The sequence below is a fragment of the Lepisosteus platostomus genome, chromosome 4, assembly GCF_059453375.1.
Source record: "Lepisosteus platostomus isolate fLepPlt1 chromosome 4, fLepPlt1.hap1, whole genome shotgun sequence".
NCBI lineage: Eukaryota > Metazoa > Chordata > Actinopteri > Semionotiformes > Lepisosteidae > Lepisosteus > Lepisosteus platostomus.
In genome coordinates, this window is record NC_142614.1 from 77,019,801 (window position 1) to 77,038,402 (window position 18,602).

Consider the following 18,602-nt stretch of genomic DNA (forward strand, 5'->3'; position numbering starts at 1 on the left):
AAAAGGAATGAGTGGGAAACAATCAAGACAACAGATAGAAGCACTTGCATTTGAATGAGTTTCAAGCATGCTTGGGTGCTCGTGTGATCTGAGTGACTCAGTTTTGGAATACAACTGTCGCGTAGTGCACCGCGATCTCCAGGCACCCCGGAGTTTCTGAAAAAAAATTTTCTGCGATTTTCACGAAACCACTTTTCTTCAACTTGAATTGGGCTAAAAATCCATCCCTGAAAATAAAAATTCTCTGAGTAGTGTGGAAATGCTGATCCTTACCCTGCCTGGGTTGTCCACTGAGCATTTCCGCGAACTCTATCTGAAGTTCTCTGGGCATGGGATTTTGACATATTCCCCAAACCAAAAGGAATGAGTGGGAAACAATCAAGACAACAGATAGACGCACTTGCATTTGAATGAGTTTCAAGCATGCTTGGGTGCTCGTATGATCTGAGTGACTCAGTTTTGGAATACAACTGTCGCGTGGTTCACCGCGACCTCCAGGCACCCCGGAGTTTCTGAAAAAAAATTTTCTGCGATTTTCACGAAACCACTTTTCTTCAACTTGAATTGGGCTAAAAATCCATCCCTGAAAATAAAAATTCTCTGAGTAGTGTGGAAATGCTGATCCTTACCCTGCCTGGGTTGTCCACTGAGCATTTCCGCGAACTCTATCTGAAGTTCTCTGGGCATGGGATTTTGACATATTCCCCAAACCAAAAGGAATGAGTGGGAAACAATCAAGACAACAGATAGAAGCACTTGCATTTGAATGTGTTTCAAGCATGCTTGGGTGCTCGTGTGATCTGAGTGACTCAGTTTTGGAATACAACTGTCGCGTGGTGCACCGCGACCTCCAGGCACCCCGGAGTTTCTGAAAAAAAAATTTCTGCGATTTTCACGAAACCACTTTTCTTCAACTTGAATTGGACTAAAAATCCATCCCTGAAAATAAAAATTTTCTGAGTAGTGTGGAAATGCTGATCCTTACCCTGCCTGGGTTGTCCACTGAGCATTTCCGCGAACTCTATCTGAAGTTCTCTGGGCATGGGAATTTGACATATTCCCCAAACCAAAAGGAATGAGTGGGAAACAATCAAGACAACAGGTAGAACCACTTGTATTTGAATGAGTTTCAAGCATGCTTGGGTGCTCGTGTGATCTTAGTGACTTGGATTTGGAATACAACTGTCGCGTGGTGCACCGCGACCTCCAGGCACCCCGGAGTTTCTGAAAAAAAATTTTCTGCGATTTTCACGAAACCACTTTTCTTCAACTTGAATTGGGCTAAAAATCCATCCCTGAAAATAAAAATTCTCTGAGTAGTGTGGAAATGCTGATCCTTACCCTGCCTGGGTTGTCCACTGAGCATTTCCGCGAACTCTATCTGAAGTTCTCTGGGCATGGGATTTTGACATTTTCCCCAAACCAAAAGGAATGAGTGGGAAACAATCAAGACAACAGATAGAAGCACTTGCATTTGAATGTGTTTCAAGCATGCTTGGGTGCTCGTGTGATCTGAGTGACTCAGTTTTGGAATACAACTGTCGCGTGGTGCACCGCGACCTCCAGGCACCCCGGAGTTTCTGAAAAAAAATTTTCTGCGATTTTCACGAAACCACTTTTCTTCAACTTGAATTGGGCTAAAAATCCATCCCTGAAAATAAAAATTCTCTGAGTAGTGTGGAAATGCTGATCCTTACCCTGCCTGGGTTGTCCACTGAGCATTTCCGCGAACTCTATCTGAAGTTCTCTGGGCATGGGAATTTGACATATTCCCCAAACCAAAAGGAATGAGTGGGAAACAATCAAGACAACAGATAGAACCACTTGTATTTGAATGAGTTTCAAGCATGCTTGGGTGCTCGTGTGATCTGAATGACTTGGATTTGGAATACAACTGTCGCGTGGTGCACCGCGACCTCCAGGCACCCCGGAGTTTCTGAAAAAAAATTTTCTGCGATTTTCACGAAACCACTTTTCTTCAACTTGAATTGGGCTAAAAATCCATCCCTGAAAATAAAAATACTCTGAGTAGTGTGGAAATGCTGATCCTTACCCTGCCTGGGGTGTCCACTGATCATTTCCGAGAACTCTATCTGAAGTTCTCTGGGCATGGGATTTTGACATATTAATCAAAACAAAACGAATGAGTAGAAAACAATCAAGACAACAGATAGAACCACTTGTATTTGAATGAGTTTCAAGCATGCTTGGGTGCTCGAGTGATCTGAGTGACTCGGTTTTGGAATACAACTGTCGCGTGGTGCACCGCGACCTCCAGGCACCCCGGAGTTTCTGAAAAAAAAATTTCTGCGATTTTCACGAAACCACTTTTCTTCAACTTGAATTGGGCTAAAAATCCATCCCTGAAAATAAAAATTCTCTGAGTAGTGTGGAAATGCTGATCCTTACCCTGCCTGGGTTGTCCACTGAGCATTTCCACGAACTCTATCTGAAGTTCTCTGGGCATGGGATTTTGACATATTCCCCAAACCAAAAGGAATGAGTGGGAAACAATCAAGACAACAGGTAGAACCACTTGTATTTGAATGAGTTTCAAGCATGCTTGGGTGCTCGTGTGATCTTAGTGACTTGGATTTGGAATACAACTGTCGCGTGGTGCACCGCGACCTCCAGGCACCCCGGAGTTTCTGAAAAAAAATTTTCTGCGATTTTCACGAAACCACTTTTCTTCAACTTGAATTGGGCTAAAAATCCATCCCTGAAAATAAAAATTCTCTGAGTAGTGTGGAAATGCTGATCCTTACCCTGCCTGGGTTGTCCACTGAGCATTTCCGCTAACTCTATCTGAAGTTCTCTGGGCATGGGATTTTGACATACTCACCAAACCAAAAGGAATGAGTGGGAAACAATCAAGACAACAGATAGAAGCACTTGCATTTGAATGAGTTTCAAGCATGCTTGGGTGCTCGTGTGATCTGAGTGACTCAGTTTTGGAATACAACTGTCGCGTGGTGCACCGCGACCTCCAGGCACCCCGGAGTTTCTAAAAAAAAATTTTCTGCGATTTTCACGAAACCACTTTTCTTCAACTTGAATTGGGCTAAAAATCCATCCCTGAAAATAAAAATTCTCTGAGTAGTGTGGAAATGCTGATCCTTACCCTGCCTGGGTTGTCCACTGAGCATTTCCGCGAACTCTATCTGAAGTTCTCTGGGCATGGGATTTTGACATATTCCCCAAACCAAAAGGAATGAGTGGGAAACAATCAAGACAACAGATAGAAGCACTTGCATTTGAATGAGTTTCAAGCATGCTTGGGTGCTCGTGTGATCTGAGTGACTCAGTTTTGGAATACAACTGTCGCGTGGTGCACCGCGACCTCCAGGCACCCCGGAGTTTCTGAAAAAAAAATTTCTGCGATTTTCACGAAACCACTTTTCTTCAACTTGAATTGGGCTAAAAATCCATCCCTGAAAATAAAAATTCTCTGAGTAGTGTGGAAATGCTGATCCTTACCCTGTCTGGGTTGTCCACTGAGCATTTCCGCTAACTCTATCTGAAGTTCTCTGGGCATGGGATTTTGACATATTCCCCAAACCAAAAGGAATGAGTGGGAAACAATCAAGACAACAGATAGAAGCACTTGCATTTGAATGAGTTTCAAGCATGCTTGGGTGCTCGTGTGATCTGAGTGACTCAGTTTTGGAATACAACTGTCGCGTAGTGCACCGCGATCTCCAGGCACCCCGGAGTTTCTGAAAAAAAATTTTCTGCGATTTTCACGAAACCACTTTTCTTGAACTTGAATTGGGCTAAAAATCCATCCCTGAAAATAAAAATTCTCTGAGTAGTGTGGAAATGCTGATCCTTACCCTGCCTGGGTTGTCCACTGAGCATTTCCACGAACTCTATCTGAAGTTCTCTGGGCATGGGATTTTGACATATTCCCCAAACCAAAAGGAATGAGTGGGAAACAATCAAGACAACAGATAGAAGCACTTGCATTTGAATGAGTTTCAAGCATGCTTGGGTGCTCGTGTGATCTGAGTGACTCAGTTTTGGAATACAACTGTCGCGTGGTGCACCGCGACCTCCAGGCACCCCGGAGTTTCTGAAAAAAAATTTTCTGCGATTTTCACGAAACCACTTTTCTTCAACTTGAATTGGGCTAAAAATCCATCCCTGAAAATAAAAATTCTCTGAGTAGTGTGGAAATGCTGATCCTTACCCTGTCTGGGTTGTCCACTGAGCATTTCCGCTAACTCTATCTGAAGTTCTCTGGGCATGGGATTTTGACATATTCCCCAAACCAAAAGGAATGAGTGGGAAACAATCAAGACAACAGATAGAAGCACTTGCATTTGAATGAGTTTCAAGCATGCTTGGGTGCTCGTGTGATCTGAGTGACTCAGTTTTGGAATACAACTGTCGCGTAGTGCACCGCGATCTCCAGGCACCCCGGAGTTTCTGAAAAAAAATTTTCTGCGATTTTCACGAAACCACTTTTCTTCAACTTGAATTGGGCTAAAAATCCATCCCTGAAAATAAAAATTCTCTGAGTAGTGTGGAAATGCTGATCCTTACCCTGCCTGGGTTGTCCACTGAGCATTTACGCGAACTCTATCTGAAGTTCTCTGGGCATGGGATTTTGACATATTCCCCAAACCAAAAGGAATGAGTGGGAAACAATCAAGACAACAGATAGAAGCACTTGCATTTGAATGAGTTTCAAGCATGCTTGGGTGCTCGTGTGATCTGAGTGACTCAGTTTTGGAATACAACTGTCGCGTGGTTCACCGCGACCTCCAGGCACCCCGGAGTTTCTGAAAAAAAATTTTCTGCGATTTTCACGAAACCACTTTTCTTCAACTTGAATTGGGCTAAAAATCCATCCCTGAAAATAAAAATTCTCTGAGTAGTGTGGAAATGCTGATCCTTACCCTGCCTGGGTTGTCCACTGAGCATTTCCGCGAACTCTATCTGAAGTTCTCTGGGCATGGGAATTTGACATATTCCCCAAACCAAAAGGAATGAGTGGGAAACAATCAAGACAACAGGTAGAACCACTTGTATTTGAATGAGTTTCAAGCATGCTTGGGTGCTCGTGTGATCTTAGTGACTTGGATTTGGAATACAACTGTCGCGTGGTGCACCGCGACCTCCAGGCACCCCGGAGTTTCTGAAAAAAAATTTTCTGCGATTTTCACGAAACCACTTTTCTTCAACTTGAATTGGGCTAAAAATCCATCCCTGAAAATAAAAATTCTCTGAGTAGTGTGGAAATGCTGATCCTTACCCTGCCTGGGTTGTCCACTGAGCATTTCCGCGAACTCTATCTGAAGTTCTCTGGGCATGGGATTTTGACATTTTCCCCAAACCAAAAGGAATGAGTGGGAAACAATCAAGACAACAGATAGAAGCACTTGCATTTGAATGTGTTTCAAGCATGCTTGGGTGCTCGTGTGATCTGAGTGACTCAGTTTTGGAATACAACTGTCGCGTGGTGCACCGCGACCTCCAGGCACCCCGGAGTTTCTGAAAAAAAATTTTCTGCGATTTTCACGAAACCACTTTTCTTCAACTTGAATTGGGCTAAAAATCCATCCCTGAAAATAAAAATTCTCTGAGTAGTGTGGAAATGCTGATCCTTACCCTGCCTGGGTTGTCCACTGAGCATTTCCGCGAACTCTATCTGAAGTTCTCTGGGCATGGGAATTTGACATATTCCCCAAACCAAAAGGAATGAGTGGGAAACAATCAAGACAACAGATAGAACCACTTGTATTTGAATGAGTTTCAAGCATGCTTGGGTGCTCGTGTGATCTGAATGACTTGGATTTGGAATACAACTGTCGCGTGGTGCACCGCGACCTCCAGGCACCCCGGAGTTTCTGAAAAAAAATTTTCTGCGATTTTCACGAAACCACTTTTCTTCAACTTGAATTGGGCTAAAAATCCATCCCTGAAAATAAAAATACTCTGAGTAGTGTGGAAATGCTGATCCTTACCCTGCCTGGGGTGTCCACTGATCATTTCCGAGAACTCTATCTGAAGTTCTCTGGGCATGGGATTTTGACATATTAATCAAAACAAAACGAATGAGTAGGAAACAATCAAGACAACAGATAGAACCACTTGTATTTGAATGAGTTTCAAGCATGCTTGGGTGCTCGAGTGATCTGAGTGACTCGGTTTTGGAATACAACTGTCGCGTGGTGCACCGCGACCTCCAGGCACCCCGGAGTTTCTGAAAAAAAATTTCTGCGATTTTCACGAAACCACTTTTCTTCAACTTGAATTGGGCTAAAAATCCATCCCTGAAAATAAAAATTCTCTGAGTAGTGTGGAAATGCTGATCCTTACCCTGCCTGGGTTGTCCACTGAGCATTTCCACGAACTCTATCTGAAGTTCTCTGGGCATGGGATTTTGACATATTCCCCAAACCAAAAGGAATGAGTGGGAAACAATCAAGACAACAGGTAGAACCACTTGTATTTGAATGAGTTTCAAGCATGCTTGGGTGCTCGTGTGATCTTAGTGACTTGGATTTGGAATACAACTGTCGCGTGGTGCACCGCGACCTCCAGGCACCCCGGAGTTTCTGAAAAAAAATTTTCTGCGATTTTCACGAAACCACTTTTCTTCAACTTGAATTGGGCTAAAAATCCATCCCTGAAACTAAAAATTCTCTGAGTAGTGTGGAAATGCTGATCCTTACCCTGCCTGGGTTGTCCACTGAGCATTTCCGCGAACTCTATCTGAAGTTCTCTGGGCATGGGATTTTGACATTTTCCCCAAACCAAAAGGAATGAGTGGGAAACAATCAAGTCAACAGATAGAAGCACTTGCATTTGAATGTGTTTCAAGCATGCTTGGGTGCTCGTGTGATCTGAGTGACTCAGTTTTGGAATACAACTGTCGCGTGTTGCACCGCGACCTCCAGGCACCCCGGAGTTTCTGAAAAAAAATTTTCTGCGATTTTCACGAAACCACTTTTCTTCAACTTGAATTGGGCTAAAAATCCATCCCTGAAAATAAAAATTCTCTGAGTAGTGTGGAAATGCTGATCCTTACCCTGCCTGGGTTGTCCACTGAGCATTTCCGCGAACTCTATCTGAAGTTCTCTGGGCATGGGAATTTGACATATTCCCCAAACCAAAAGGAATGAGTGGGAAACAATCAAGACAACAGATAGAAGCACTTGCATTTGAATGAGTTTCAAGCATGCTTGGGTGCTCGTGTGATCTGAGTGACTCAGTTTTGGAATACAACTGTCGCGTGGTGCACCGCGACCTCCAGGCACCCCGGAGTTTCTGAAAAAAAATTTTCTGCGATTTTCACGAAACCACTTTTCTTCAACTTGAATTGGGCTAAAAATCCATCCCTGAAAATAAAAATTCTCTGAGTAGTGTGGAAATGCTGATCCTTACCCTGCCTGGGTTGTCCACTGAGCATTTCCGCTAACTCTTTCTGAAGTTCTCTGGGCATGGGATTTTGACATATTCCCCAAACCAAAAGGAATGAGTGGGAAACAATCAAGACAACAGATAGAAGCACTTGCATTTGAATGAGTTTCAAGCATGCTTGGGTGCTCGTGTGATCTGAGTGACTCAGTTTTGGAATACAACTGTCGCGTTGTGCACCGCGATCTCCAGGCACCCCGGAGTTTCTGAAAAAAAATTTTCTGCGATTTTCACGAAACCACTTTTCTTGAACTTGAATTGGGCTAAAAATCCATCCCTGAAAATAAAAATTCTCTGAGTAGTGTGGAAATGCTGATCCTTACCCTGCCTGGGATGTCCACTGAGCATTTCCGCGAACTCTATCTGAAGTTCTCTGGGCATGGGATTTTGACATTTTCCCCAAACCAAAAGGAATGAGTGGGAAACAATCAAGACAACAGATAGGAGCACTTGCATTTGAATGTGTTTCAAGCACGCTTGGGTGCTCGTGTGATCTGAGTGACTCAGTTTTGGAATACAAGTGTCGCGTGGTGCACCGCGACCTCCAGGCACCCCGGAGTTTCTGAAAAAAAATTTTCTGCGATTTTCACGAAACCACTTTTCTTCAACTTGAATTGGGCTAAAAATCCATCCCTGAAAATAAAAATACTCTGAGTAGTGTGGAAATGCTGATCCTTACCCTGCCTGGGTTGTCCACTGATCATTTCCGAGAACTCTATCTGAAGTTCTCTGGGCATGGGATTTTGACATATTCCTCAAACCAAAACGAATGAGTAGGAAACAATCAAGACAACAGATAGAACCACTTGTATTTGAATGAGTTTCAAGCATGCTTGGGTGCTCGAGTGATCTGAGTGACTCGGTTTTGGAATACAACTGTCGCGTGGTGCACCGCGACCTCCAGGCACCCCGGAGTTTCTGAAAAAAAATTTTCTGCGATTTTCACGAAACCACTTTTCTTCAACTTGAATTGGGCTAAAAATCCATCCCTGAAAATAAAAATTCTCTGAGTAGTGTGGAAATGCTGATCCTTACCCTGCCTGGGTTGTCCACTGAGCATTTCCGCTAACTCTATCTGAAGTTCTCTGGGCATGGGATTTTGACATACTCACCAAACCAAAAGGAATGAGTGGGAAACAATCAAGACAACAGATAGAAGCACTTGCATTTGAATGAGTTTCAAGCATGCTTGGGTGCTCGTGTGATCTGAGTGACTCAGTTTTGGAATACAACTGTCGCGTGGTGCACCGCGACCTCCAGGCACCCCGGAGTTTCTAAAAAAAAATTTTCTGCGATTTTCACGAAACCACTTTTCTTCAACTTGAATTGGGCTAAAAATCCATCCCTGAAAATAAAAATTCTCTGAGTAGTGTGGAAATGCTGATCCTTACCCTGCCTGGGTTGTCCACTGAGCATTTCCGCGAACTCTATCTGAAGTTCTCTGGGCATGGGATTTTGACATATTCCCCAAACCAAAAGGAATGAGTGGGAAACAATCAAGACAACCGATAGAACCACTTGTATTTGAATGAGTTTCAAGCATGCTTGGGTGCTCGTGTGATCTGAATGACTTGGATTTGGAATACAACTGTCGCGTGGTGCACCGCGACCTCCAGGCACCCCGGAGTTTCTGAAAAAAAATTTTCTGCGATTTTCACGAAACCACTTTTCTTCAACTTGAATTGGGCTAAAAATCCATCCCTGAAAATAAAAATACTCTGAGTAGTGTGGAAATGCTGATCCTTACCCTGCCTGGGTTGTCCACTGATCATTTCCGAGAACTCTATCTGAAGTTCTCTGGGCATGGGATTTTGACATATTCCTCAAACCAAAACGAATGAGTAGGAAACAATCAAGACAACAGATAGAACCACTTGTATTTGAATGAGTTTCAAGCATGCTTGGGTGCTCGAGTGATCTGAGTGACTCGGTTTTGGAATACAACTGTCGCGTGGTGCACCGCGACCTCCAGGCACCCCGGAGTTTCTGAAAAAAAAATTTCTGCGATTTTCACGAAACCACTTTTCTTCAACTTGAATTGGGCTAAAAATCCATCCCTGAAAATAAAAATTCTCTGAGTAGTGTGGAAATGCTGATCCTTACCCTGCCTGGGTTGTCCACTGAGCATTTCCACGAACTCTATCTGAAGTTCTCTGGGCATGGGATTTTGACATATTCCCCAAACCAAAAGGAATGAGTGGGAAACAATCAAGACAACAGGTAGAACCACTTGTATTTGAATGAGTTTCAAGCATGCTTGGGTGCTCGTGTGATCTTAGTGACTTGGATTTGGAATACAACTGTCGCGTGGTGCACCGCGACCTCCAGGCACCCCGGAGTTTCTGAAAAAAAATTTTCTGCGATTTTCACGAAACCACTTTTCTTCAACTTGAATTGGGCTAAAAATCCATCCCTGAAAATAAAAATTCTCTGAGTAGTGTGGAAATGCTGATCCTTACCCTGCCTGGGTTGTCCACTGAGCATTTCCGCGAACTCTATCTGAAGTTCTCTGGGCATGGGATTTTGACATTTTCCCCAAACCAAAAGGAATGAGTGGGAAACAATCAAGACAACAGATAGAAGCACTTGCATTTGAATGAGTTTCAAGAATGCTTGGGTGCTCGTGTGATCTGAGTGACTCAGTTTTGGAATACAACTGTCGCGTGGTGCACCGCGACCTCCAGGCACCCCGGAGTTTCTGAAAAAAAATTTTCTGCGATTTTCACGAAACCACTTTTCTTCAACTTGAATTGGGCTAAAAATCCATCCCTGAAAATAAAAATTCTCTGAGTAGTGTGGAAATGCTGATCCTTACCCTGCCTGGGTTGTCCACTGAGCATTTCCGCGAACTCTATCTGAAGTTCTCTGGGCATGGGATTTTGACATTTTCCCCAAACCAAAAGGAATGAGTGGGAAACAATCAAGACAACAGATAGAAGCACTTGCATTTGAATGAGTTTCAAGCATGCTTGGGTGCTCGTGTGATCTGAGTGACTCAGTTTTGGAATACAACTGTCGCGTGGTTCACCGCGACCTCCAGGCACCCCGGAGTTTCTGAAAAAAAATTTTCTGCGATTTTCACGAAACCACTTTTCTTCAACTTGAATTGGGCTAAAAATCCAACCCTGAAAATAAAAATTCTCTGAGTAGTGTGGAAATGCTGATCCTTACCCTGCCTGGGTTGTCCACTGAGCATTTCCGCGAACTCTATCTGAAGTTCTCTGGGCATGGGATTTTGACATTTTCCCCAAACCAAAAAGAATGAGTGGGAAACAATCAAGACAACAGATAGAAGCACTTGCATTTGAATGTGTTTCAAGCATGCTTGGGTGCTCGTGTGATCTGAGTGACTCAGTTTTGGAATACAACTGTCGCGTGGTGCACCGCGACCTCCAGGCACCCCGGAGTTTCTGAAAAAAAATTTTCTGCGATTTTCACGAAACCACTTTTCTTCAACTTGAATTGGGCTAAAAATCCATCCCTGAAAATAAAAATTCTCTGAGTAGTGTGGAAATGCTGATCCTTACCCTGCCTGGGTTGTCCACTGAGCATTTCCGCGAACTCTATCTGAAGTTCTCTGGGCATGGGATTTTGACATATTCCCCAAACCAAAAGGAATGAGTGGGAAACAATCAAGACAACAGATAGAACCACTTGTATTTGAATGAGTTTCAAGCATGCTTGGGTGCTCGAGTGATCTGAGTGACTCGGTTTTGGAATACAACTGTCGCGTGGTGCACCGCGACCTCCAGGCACCCCGGAGTTTCTGAAAAAAAAATTTCTGCGATTTTCACGAAACCACTTTTCTTCAACTTGAATTGGGCTAAAAATCCATCCCTGAAAATAAAAATTCTCTGAGTAGTGTGGAAATGCTGATCCTTACCCTGCCTGGGTTGTCCACTGAGCATTTCCGCGAACTCTATCTGAAGTTCTCTGGGCATGGGATTTTGACATATTAATCAAAACAAAACGAATGAGTAGGAAACAATCAAGACAACAGATAGAACCACTTGTATTTGAATGAGTTTCAAGCATGCTTGGGTGCTCGAGTGATCTGAGTGACTCGGTTTTGGAATACAACTGTCGCGTGGTGCACCGCGACCTCCAGGCACCCCGGAGTTTCTGAAAAAAAAATTTCTGCGATTTTCACGAAACCACTTTTCTTCAACTTGAATTGGGCTAAAAATCCATCCCTGAAAATAAAAATTCTCTGAGTAGTGTGGAAATGCTGATCCTTACCCTGCCTGGGTTGTCCACTGAGCATTTCCACGAACTCTATCTGAAGTTCTCTGGGCATGGGATTTTGACATATTCCCCAAACCAAAAGGAATGAGTGGGAAACAATCAAGACAACAGGTAGAACCACTTGTATTTGAATGAGTTTCAACCATGCTTGGGTGCTCGTGTGATCTTAGTGACTTGGATTTGGAATACAACTGTCGCGTGGTGCACCGCGACCTCCAGGCACCCCGGAGTTTCTGAAAAAAAATTTTCTGCGATTTTCACGAAACCACTTTTCTTCAACTTGAATTGGGCTAAAAATCCATCCCTGAAACTAAAAATTCTCTGAGTAGTGTGGAAATGCTGATCCTTACCCTGCCTGGGTTGTCCACTGAGCATTTCCGCGAACTCTATCTGAAGTTCTCTGGGCATGGGATTTTGACATTTTCCCCAAACCAAAAGGAATGAGTGGGAAACAATCAAGACAACAGATAGAAGCACTTGCATTTGAATGTGTTTCAAGCATGCTTGGGTGCTCGTGTGATCTGAGTGACTCAGTTTTGGAATACAACTGTCGCGTGTTGCACCGCGACCTCCAGGCACCCCGGAGTTTCTGAAAAAAAATTTTCTGCGATTTTCACGAAACCACTTTTCTTCAACTTGAATTGGGCTAAAAATCCATCCCTGAAAATAAAAATTCTCTGAGTAGTGTGGAAATGCTGATCCTTACCCTGCCTGGGTTGTCCACTGAGCATTTCCGCGAACTCTATCTGAAGTTCTCTGGGCATGGGAATTTGACATATTCCCCAAACCAAAAGGAATGAGTGGGAAACAATCAAGACAACAGATAGAACCACTTGTATTTGAATGAGTTTCAAGCATGCTTGGGTGCTCGTGTGATCTGAATGACTTGGATTTGGAATACAACTGTCGCGTGGTGCACCGCGACCTCCAGGCACCCCGGAGTTTCGGAAAAAAAATTTTCTGCGATTTTCACGAAACCACTTTTCTTCAACTTGAATTGGGCTAAAAATCCATCCCTGAAAATAAAAATTCTCTGAGTAGTGTGGAAATGCTGATCCTTACCCTGCCTGGGTTGTCCACTGAGCATTTCCGCGAACTCTATCTGAAGTTCTCTGGGCATGGGATTTTGACATATTCCCCAAACAAAAAGGAATGAGTGGGAAACAATCAAGACAACAGATAGAAGCACTTGCATTTGAATGAGTTTCAAGCATGCTTGGGTGCTCGTGTGATCTGAGTGACTCAGTTTTGGAATACAACTGTCGCGTTGTGCACCGCGATCTCCAGGCACCCCGGAGTTTCTGAAAAAAAATTTTCTGCGATTTTCACGAAACCACTTTTCTTGAACTTGAATTGGGCTAAAAATCCATCCCTGAAAATAAAAATTCTCTGAGTAGTGTGGAAATGCTGATCCTTACCCTGCCTGGGATGTCCACTGAGCATTTCCGCGAACTCTATCTGAAGTTCTCTGGGCATGGGATTTTGACATTTTCCCCAAACCAAAAGGAATGAGTGGGAAACAATCAAGACAACAGATAGAAGCACTTGTATTTGAATGAGTTTCAAGCATGCTTGGGTGCTCGTGTGATCTGAATGACTTGGATTTGGAATACAACTGTCGCGTGGTGCACCGCGACCTCCAGGCACCCCGGAGTTTCTGAAAAAAAATTTTCTGCGATTTTCACGAAACCACTTTTCTTCAACTTGAATTGGGCTAAAAATCCATCCCTGAAAATAAAAATACTCTGAGTAGTGTGGAAATGCTGATCCTTACCCTGCCTGGGTTGTCCACTGATCATTTCCGAGAACTCTATCTGAAGTTCTCTGGGCATGGGATTTTGACATATTCCTCAAACCAAAACGAATGAGTAGGAAACAATCAAGACAACAGATAGAACCACTTGTATTTGAATGAGTTTCAAGCATGCTTGGGTGCTCGAGTGATCTGAGTGACTCGGTTTTGGAATACAACTGTCGCGTGGTGCACCGCGACCTCCAGGCACCCCGGAGTTTCTGAAAAAAAAATTTCTGCGATTTTCACGAAACCACTTTTCTTCAACTTGAATTGGGCTAAAAATCCATCCCTGAAAATAAAAATTCTCTGAGTAGTGTGGAAATGCTGATCCTTACCCTGCCTGGGTTGTCCACTGAGCATTTCCACGAACTCTATCTGAAGTTCTCTGGGCATGGGATTTTGACATATTCCCCAAACCAAAAGGAATGAGTGGGAAACAATCAAGACAACAGGTAGAACCACTTGTATTTGAATGAGTTTCAAGCATGCTTGGGTGCTCGTGTGATCTTAGTGACTTGGATTTGGAATACAACTGTCGCGTGGTGCACCGCGACCTCCAGGCACCCCGGAGTTTCTGAAAAAAAATTTTCTGCGATTTTCACGAAACCACTTTTCTTCAACTTGAATTGGGCTAAAAATCCATCCCTGAAAATAAAAATTCTCTGAGTAGTGTGGAAATGCTGATCCTTACCCTGCCTGGGTTGTCCACTGAGCATTTCCGCGAACTCTATCTGAAGTTCTCTGGGCATGGGATTTTGACATTTTCCCCAAACCAAAAGGAATGAGTGGGAAACAATCAAGACAACAGATAGAAGCACTTGCATTTGAATGAGTTTCAAGAATGCTTGGGTGCTCGTGTGATCTGAGTGACTCAGTTTTGGAATACAACTGTCGCGTGGTGCACCGCGACCTCCAGGCACCCCGGAGTTTCTGAAAAAAAATTTTCTGCGATTTTCACGAAACCACTTTTCTTCAACTTGAATTGGGCTAAAAATCCATCCCTGAAAATAAAAATTCTCTGAGTAGTGTGGAAATGCTGATCCTTACCCTGCCTGGGTTGTCCACTGAGCATTTCCGCGAACTCTATCTGAAGTTCTCTGGGCATGGGATTTTGACATTTTCCCCAAACCAAAAGGAATGAGTGGGAAACAATCAAGACAACAGATAGAAGCACTTGCATTTGAATGAGTTTCAAGCATGCTTGGGTGCTCGTGTGATCTGAGTGACTCAGTTTTGGAATACAACTGTCGCGTGGTTCACCGCGACCTCCAGGCACCCCGGAGTTTCTGAAAAAAAATTTTCTGTGATTTTCACGAAACCACTTTTCTTCAACTTGAATTGGGCTAAAAATCCAACCCTGAAAATAAAAATTCTCTGAGTAGTGTGGAAATGCTGATCCTTACCCTGCCTGGGTTGTCCACTGAGCATTTCCGCGAACTCTATCTGAAGTTCTCTGGGCATGGGATTTTGACATTTTCCCCAAACCAAAAGGAATGAGTGGGAAACAATCAAGACAACAGATAGAAGCACTTGCATTTGAATGTGTTTCAAGCATGCTTGGGTGCTCGTGTGATCTGAGTGACTCAGTTTTGGAATACAACTGTCGCGTGGTGCACCGCGACCTCCAGGCACCCCGGAGTTTCTGAAAAAAAATTTTCTGCGATTTTCACGAAACCACTTTTCTTCAACTTGAATTGGGCTAAAAATCCATCCCTGAAAATAAAAATTCTCTGAGTAGTGTGGAAATGCTGATCCTTACCCTGCCTGGGTTGTCCACTGAGCATTTCCGCGAACTCTATCTGAAGTTCTCTGGGCATGGGATTTTGACATATTCCCCAAACCAAAAGGAATGAGTGGGAAACAATCAAGACAACAGATAGAACCACTTGTATTTGAATGAGTTTCAAGCATGCTTGGGTGCTCGTGTGATCTGAGTGACTTGGATTTGGAATACAACTGTCGCGTGGTGCACTGTGACCTCCAGGCACCCCGGAGTTTCTGAAAAAAAATTTTCTGCGATTTTCACGAAACCACTTTTCTTCAACTTGAATTGGGCTAAAAATCCATCCCTGAAAATAAAAATACTCTGAGTAGTGTGGAAATGCTGATCCTTACCCTGCCTGGGTTGTCCACTGATCATTTCCGAGAACTCTATCTGAAGTTCTCTGGGCATGGGATTTTGACATATTCCTCAAACCAAAACGAATGAGTAGGAAACAATCAAGACAACAGATAGAACCACTTGTATTTGAATGAGTTTCAAGCATGCTTGGGTGCTCGAGTGATCTGAGTGACTCGGTTTTGGAATACAACTGTCGCGTGGTGCACCGCAACCTCCAGACACCCCGGAGTTTCTGAAAAAAAAATTTCTGCGATTTTCACGAAACCACTTTTCTTCAACTTGAATTGGGCTAAAAATCCATCCCTGAAAATAAAAATTCTCTGAGTAGTGTGGAAATGCTGATCCTTACCCTGCCTGGTTTGTCCACTGAGCATTTCTGCTAACTCTATCTGAAGTTCTCTGGGCATGGGATTTTGACATACTCACCAAACCAAAAGGAATGAGTGGGAAACAATCAAGACAACAGATAGAAGCACTTGCATTTGAATGAGTTTCAAGCATGCTTGGGTGCTCGTGTGATCTGAGTGACTCAGTTTTGGAATACAACTGTCGCGTTGTGCACCGCTATCTCCAGGCACCCCGGAGTTTCTGAAAAAAAATTTTCTGCGATTTTCACGAAACCACTTTTCTTGAACTTGAATTGGGCTAAAAATCCATCCCTGAAAATAAAAATTCTCTGAGTAGTGTGGAAATGCTGATCCTTACCCTGCCTGGGTTGTCCACTGAGCATTTCCGCGAACTCTATCTGAAGTTCTCTGGGCATGGGATTTTGACATTTTCCCCAAACCAAAAGGAATGAGTGGGAAACAATCAAGACAACAGATAGAAGCACTTGCATTTGAATGTGTTTCAAGAACGCTTGGGTGCTCGTGTGATCTGAGTGACTCAGTTTTGGAATACAACTGTCGCGTGGTGCACCGCGACCTCCAGGCACCCCGGAGTTTCTGAAAAAAAATTTTCTGCGATTTTCACGAAACCACTTTTCTTCAACTTGAATTGGGCTAAAAATCCATCCCTGAAAATAAAAATACTCTGAGTAGTGTGGAAATGCTGATCCTTACCCTGCCTGGGTTGTCCACTGATCATTTCCGAGAACTCTATCTGAAGTTCTCTGGGCATGGGATTTTGACATATTCCTCAAACCAAAACGAATGAGTAGGAAACAATCAAGACAACAGATAGAACCACTTGTATTTGAATGAGTTTCAAGCATGCTTGGGTGCTCGAGTAATCTGAGTGACTCGGTTTTGGAATACAACTGTCGCATGGTGCACCGCGACCTCCAGGCACCCCGGAGTTTCTGAAAAAAAATTTTCTGCGATTTTCACGAAACCACTTTTCTTCAACTTGAATTGGGCTAAAAATCCATCCCTGAAAATAAAAATTCTCTGAGTAGTGTGGAAATGCTGATCCTTACCCTGCCTGGGTTGTCCACTGAGCATTTCCGCGAACTCTATCTGAAGTTCTCTGGGCATGGGATTTTGACATATTCCCCAAACCAAAAGGAATGAGTGGGAAACAATCAAGACAACAGATAGAACCACTTGTATTTGAATGAGTTTCAAGCATGCTTGGGTGCTCGTGTGATCTGAGTGACTAGGATTTGGAATACAACTGTCGCGTGGTGCACCGCGACCTCCAGGCACCCCGGAGTTTCTGAAAAAAAATTTTCTGCGATTTTCACGAAACCACTTTTCTTCAACTTGAATTGGGCTACAAATCCATCCCTGAAAATAAAAATTCTCTGAGTAGTGTGGAAATGCTGATCCTTACCCTGCCTGGGTTGTCCACTGAGCATTTCCGCGAACTCTATCTGAAGTTCTCTGGGCATGGGATTTTGACATATTCCCCAAACCAAAAGGAATGAGTAGGAAACAATCAAGACAACAGATAGAAGCACTTGCATTTGAATGAGTTTCAAGCATGCTTGGGTGCTCGTGTGATCTGAGTGACTCAGTTTTGGAATACAACTGTCGCGTGGTGCACCGCGACCTCCAGGCACCCCGGAGTTTCTGAAAAAAAATTTTCTGCGATTTTCATGAAACCACTTTTCTTCAACTTGAATTGGGCTAAAAATCCATCCCTGAAAATAAAAATTCTCTGAGTAGTGTGGAAATGCTGATCCTTACCCTGCCTGGGTTGTCCACTGAGCATTTCCGCGAACTCTATCTGAAGTTCTCTGGGCATGGGATTTTGACATATTCCCCAAACCAAAAGGAATGAGTGGGAAACAATCAAGACAACAGATAGAAGCACTTGCATTTGAATGAGTTTCAAGCATGCTTGGGTGCTCGTGTGATCTGAGTGACTCAGTTTTGGAATACAACTGTCGCGTGGTGCACCGCGACCTCCAGGCACCCCGGAGTTTCTGAAAAAAAATTTTCTGCGATTTTCACGAAACCACTTTTCTTCAACTTGAATTGGGCTAAAAATCCATCCCTGAAAATAAAAATTCTCTGAGTAGTGTGGAAATGCTGATCCTTACCCTGCCTGGGTTGTCCACTGAGCATTTCCGCGAACTCTATCTGAAGTTCTCTGGGCATGGGATTTTGACATTTTCCCCAAACCAAAAGGAATGAGTGGGAAACAATCAAGACAACAGATAGAAGCACTTGCATTTGAATGTGTTTCAAGCATGCTTGGGTGCTCGTGTGATCTGAGTGACTCAGTTTTGGAATACAACTGTCGCGTGGTGCACCGCGACCTCCAGGCACCCCGGAGTTTCTGAAAAAAAAATTTCTGCGATTTTCACGAAACCACTTTTCTTCAACTTGAATTGGACTAAAAATCCATCCCTGAAAATAAAAATTCTCTGAGTAGTGTGGAAATGCTGATCCTTACCCTGCCTGGGTTGTCCACTGAGCATTTCCGCGAACTCTATCTGAAGTTCTCTGGGCATGGGAATTTGACATATTCCCCAAACCAAAAGGAATGAGTGGGAAACAATCAAGACAACAGGTAGAACCACTTGTATTTGAATGAGTTTCAAGCATGCTTGGGTGCTCGTGTGATCTG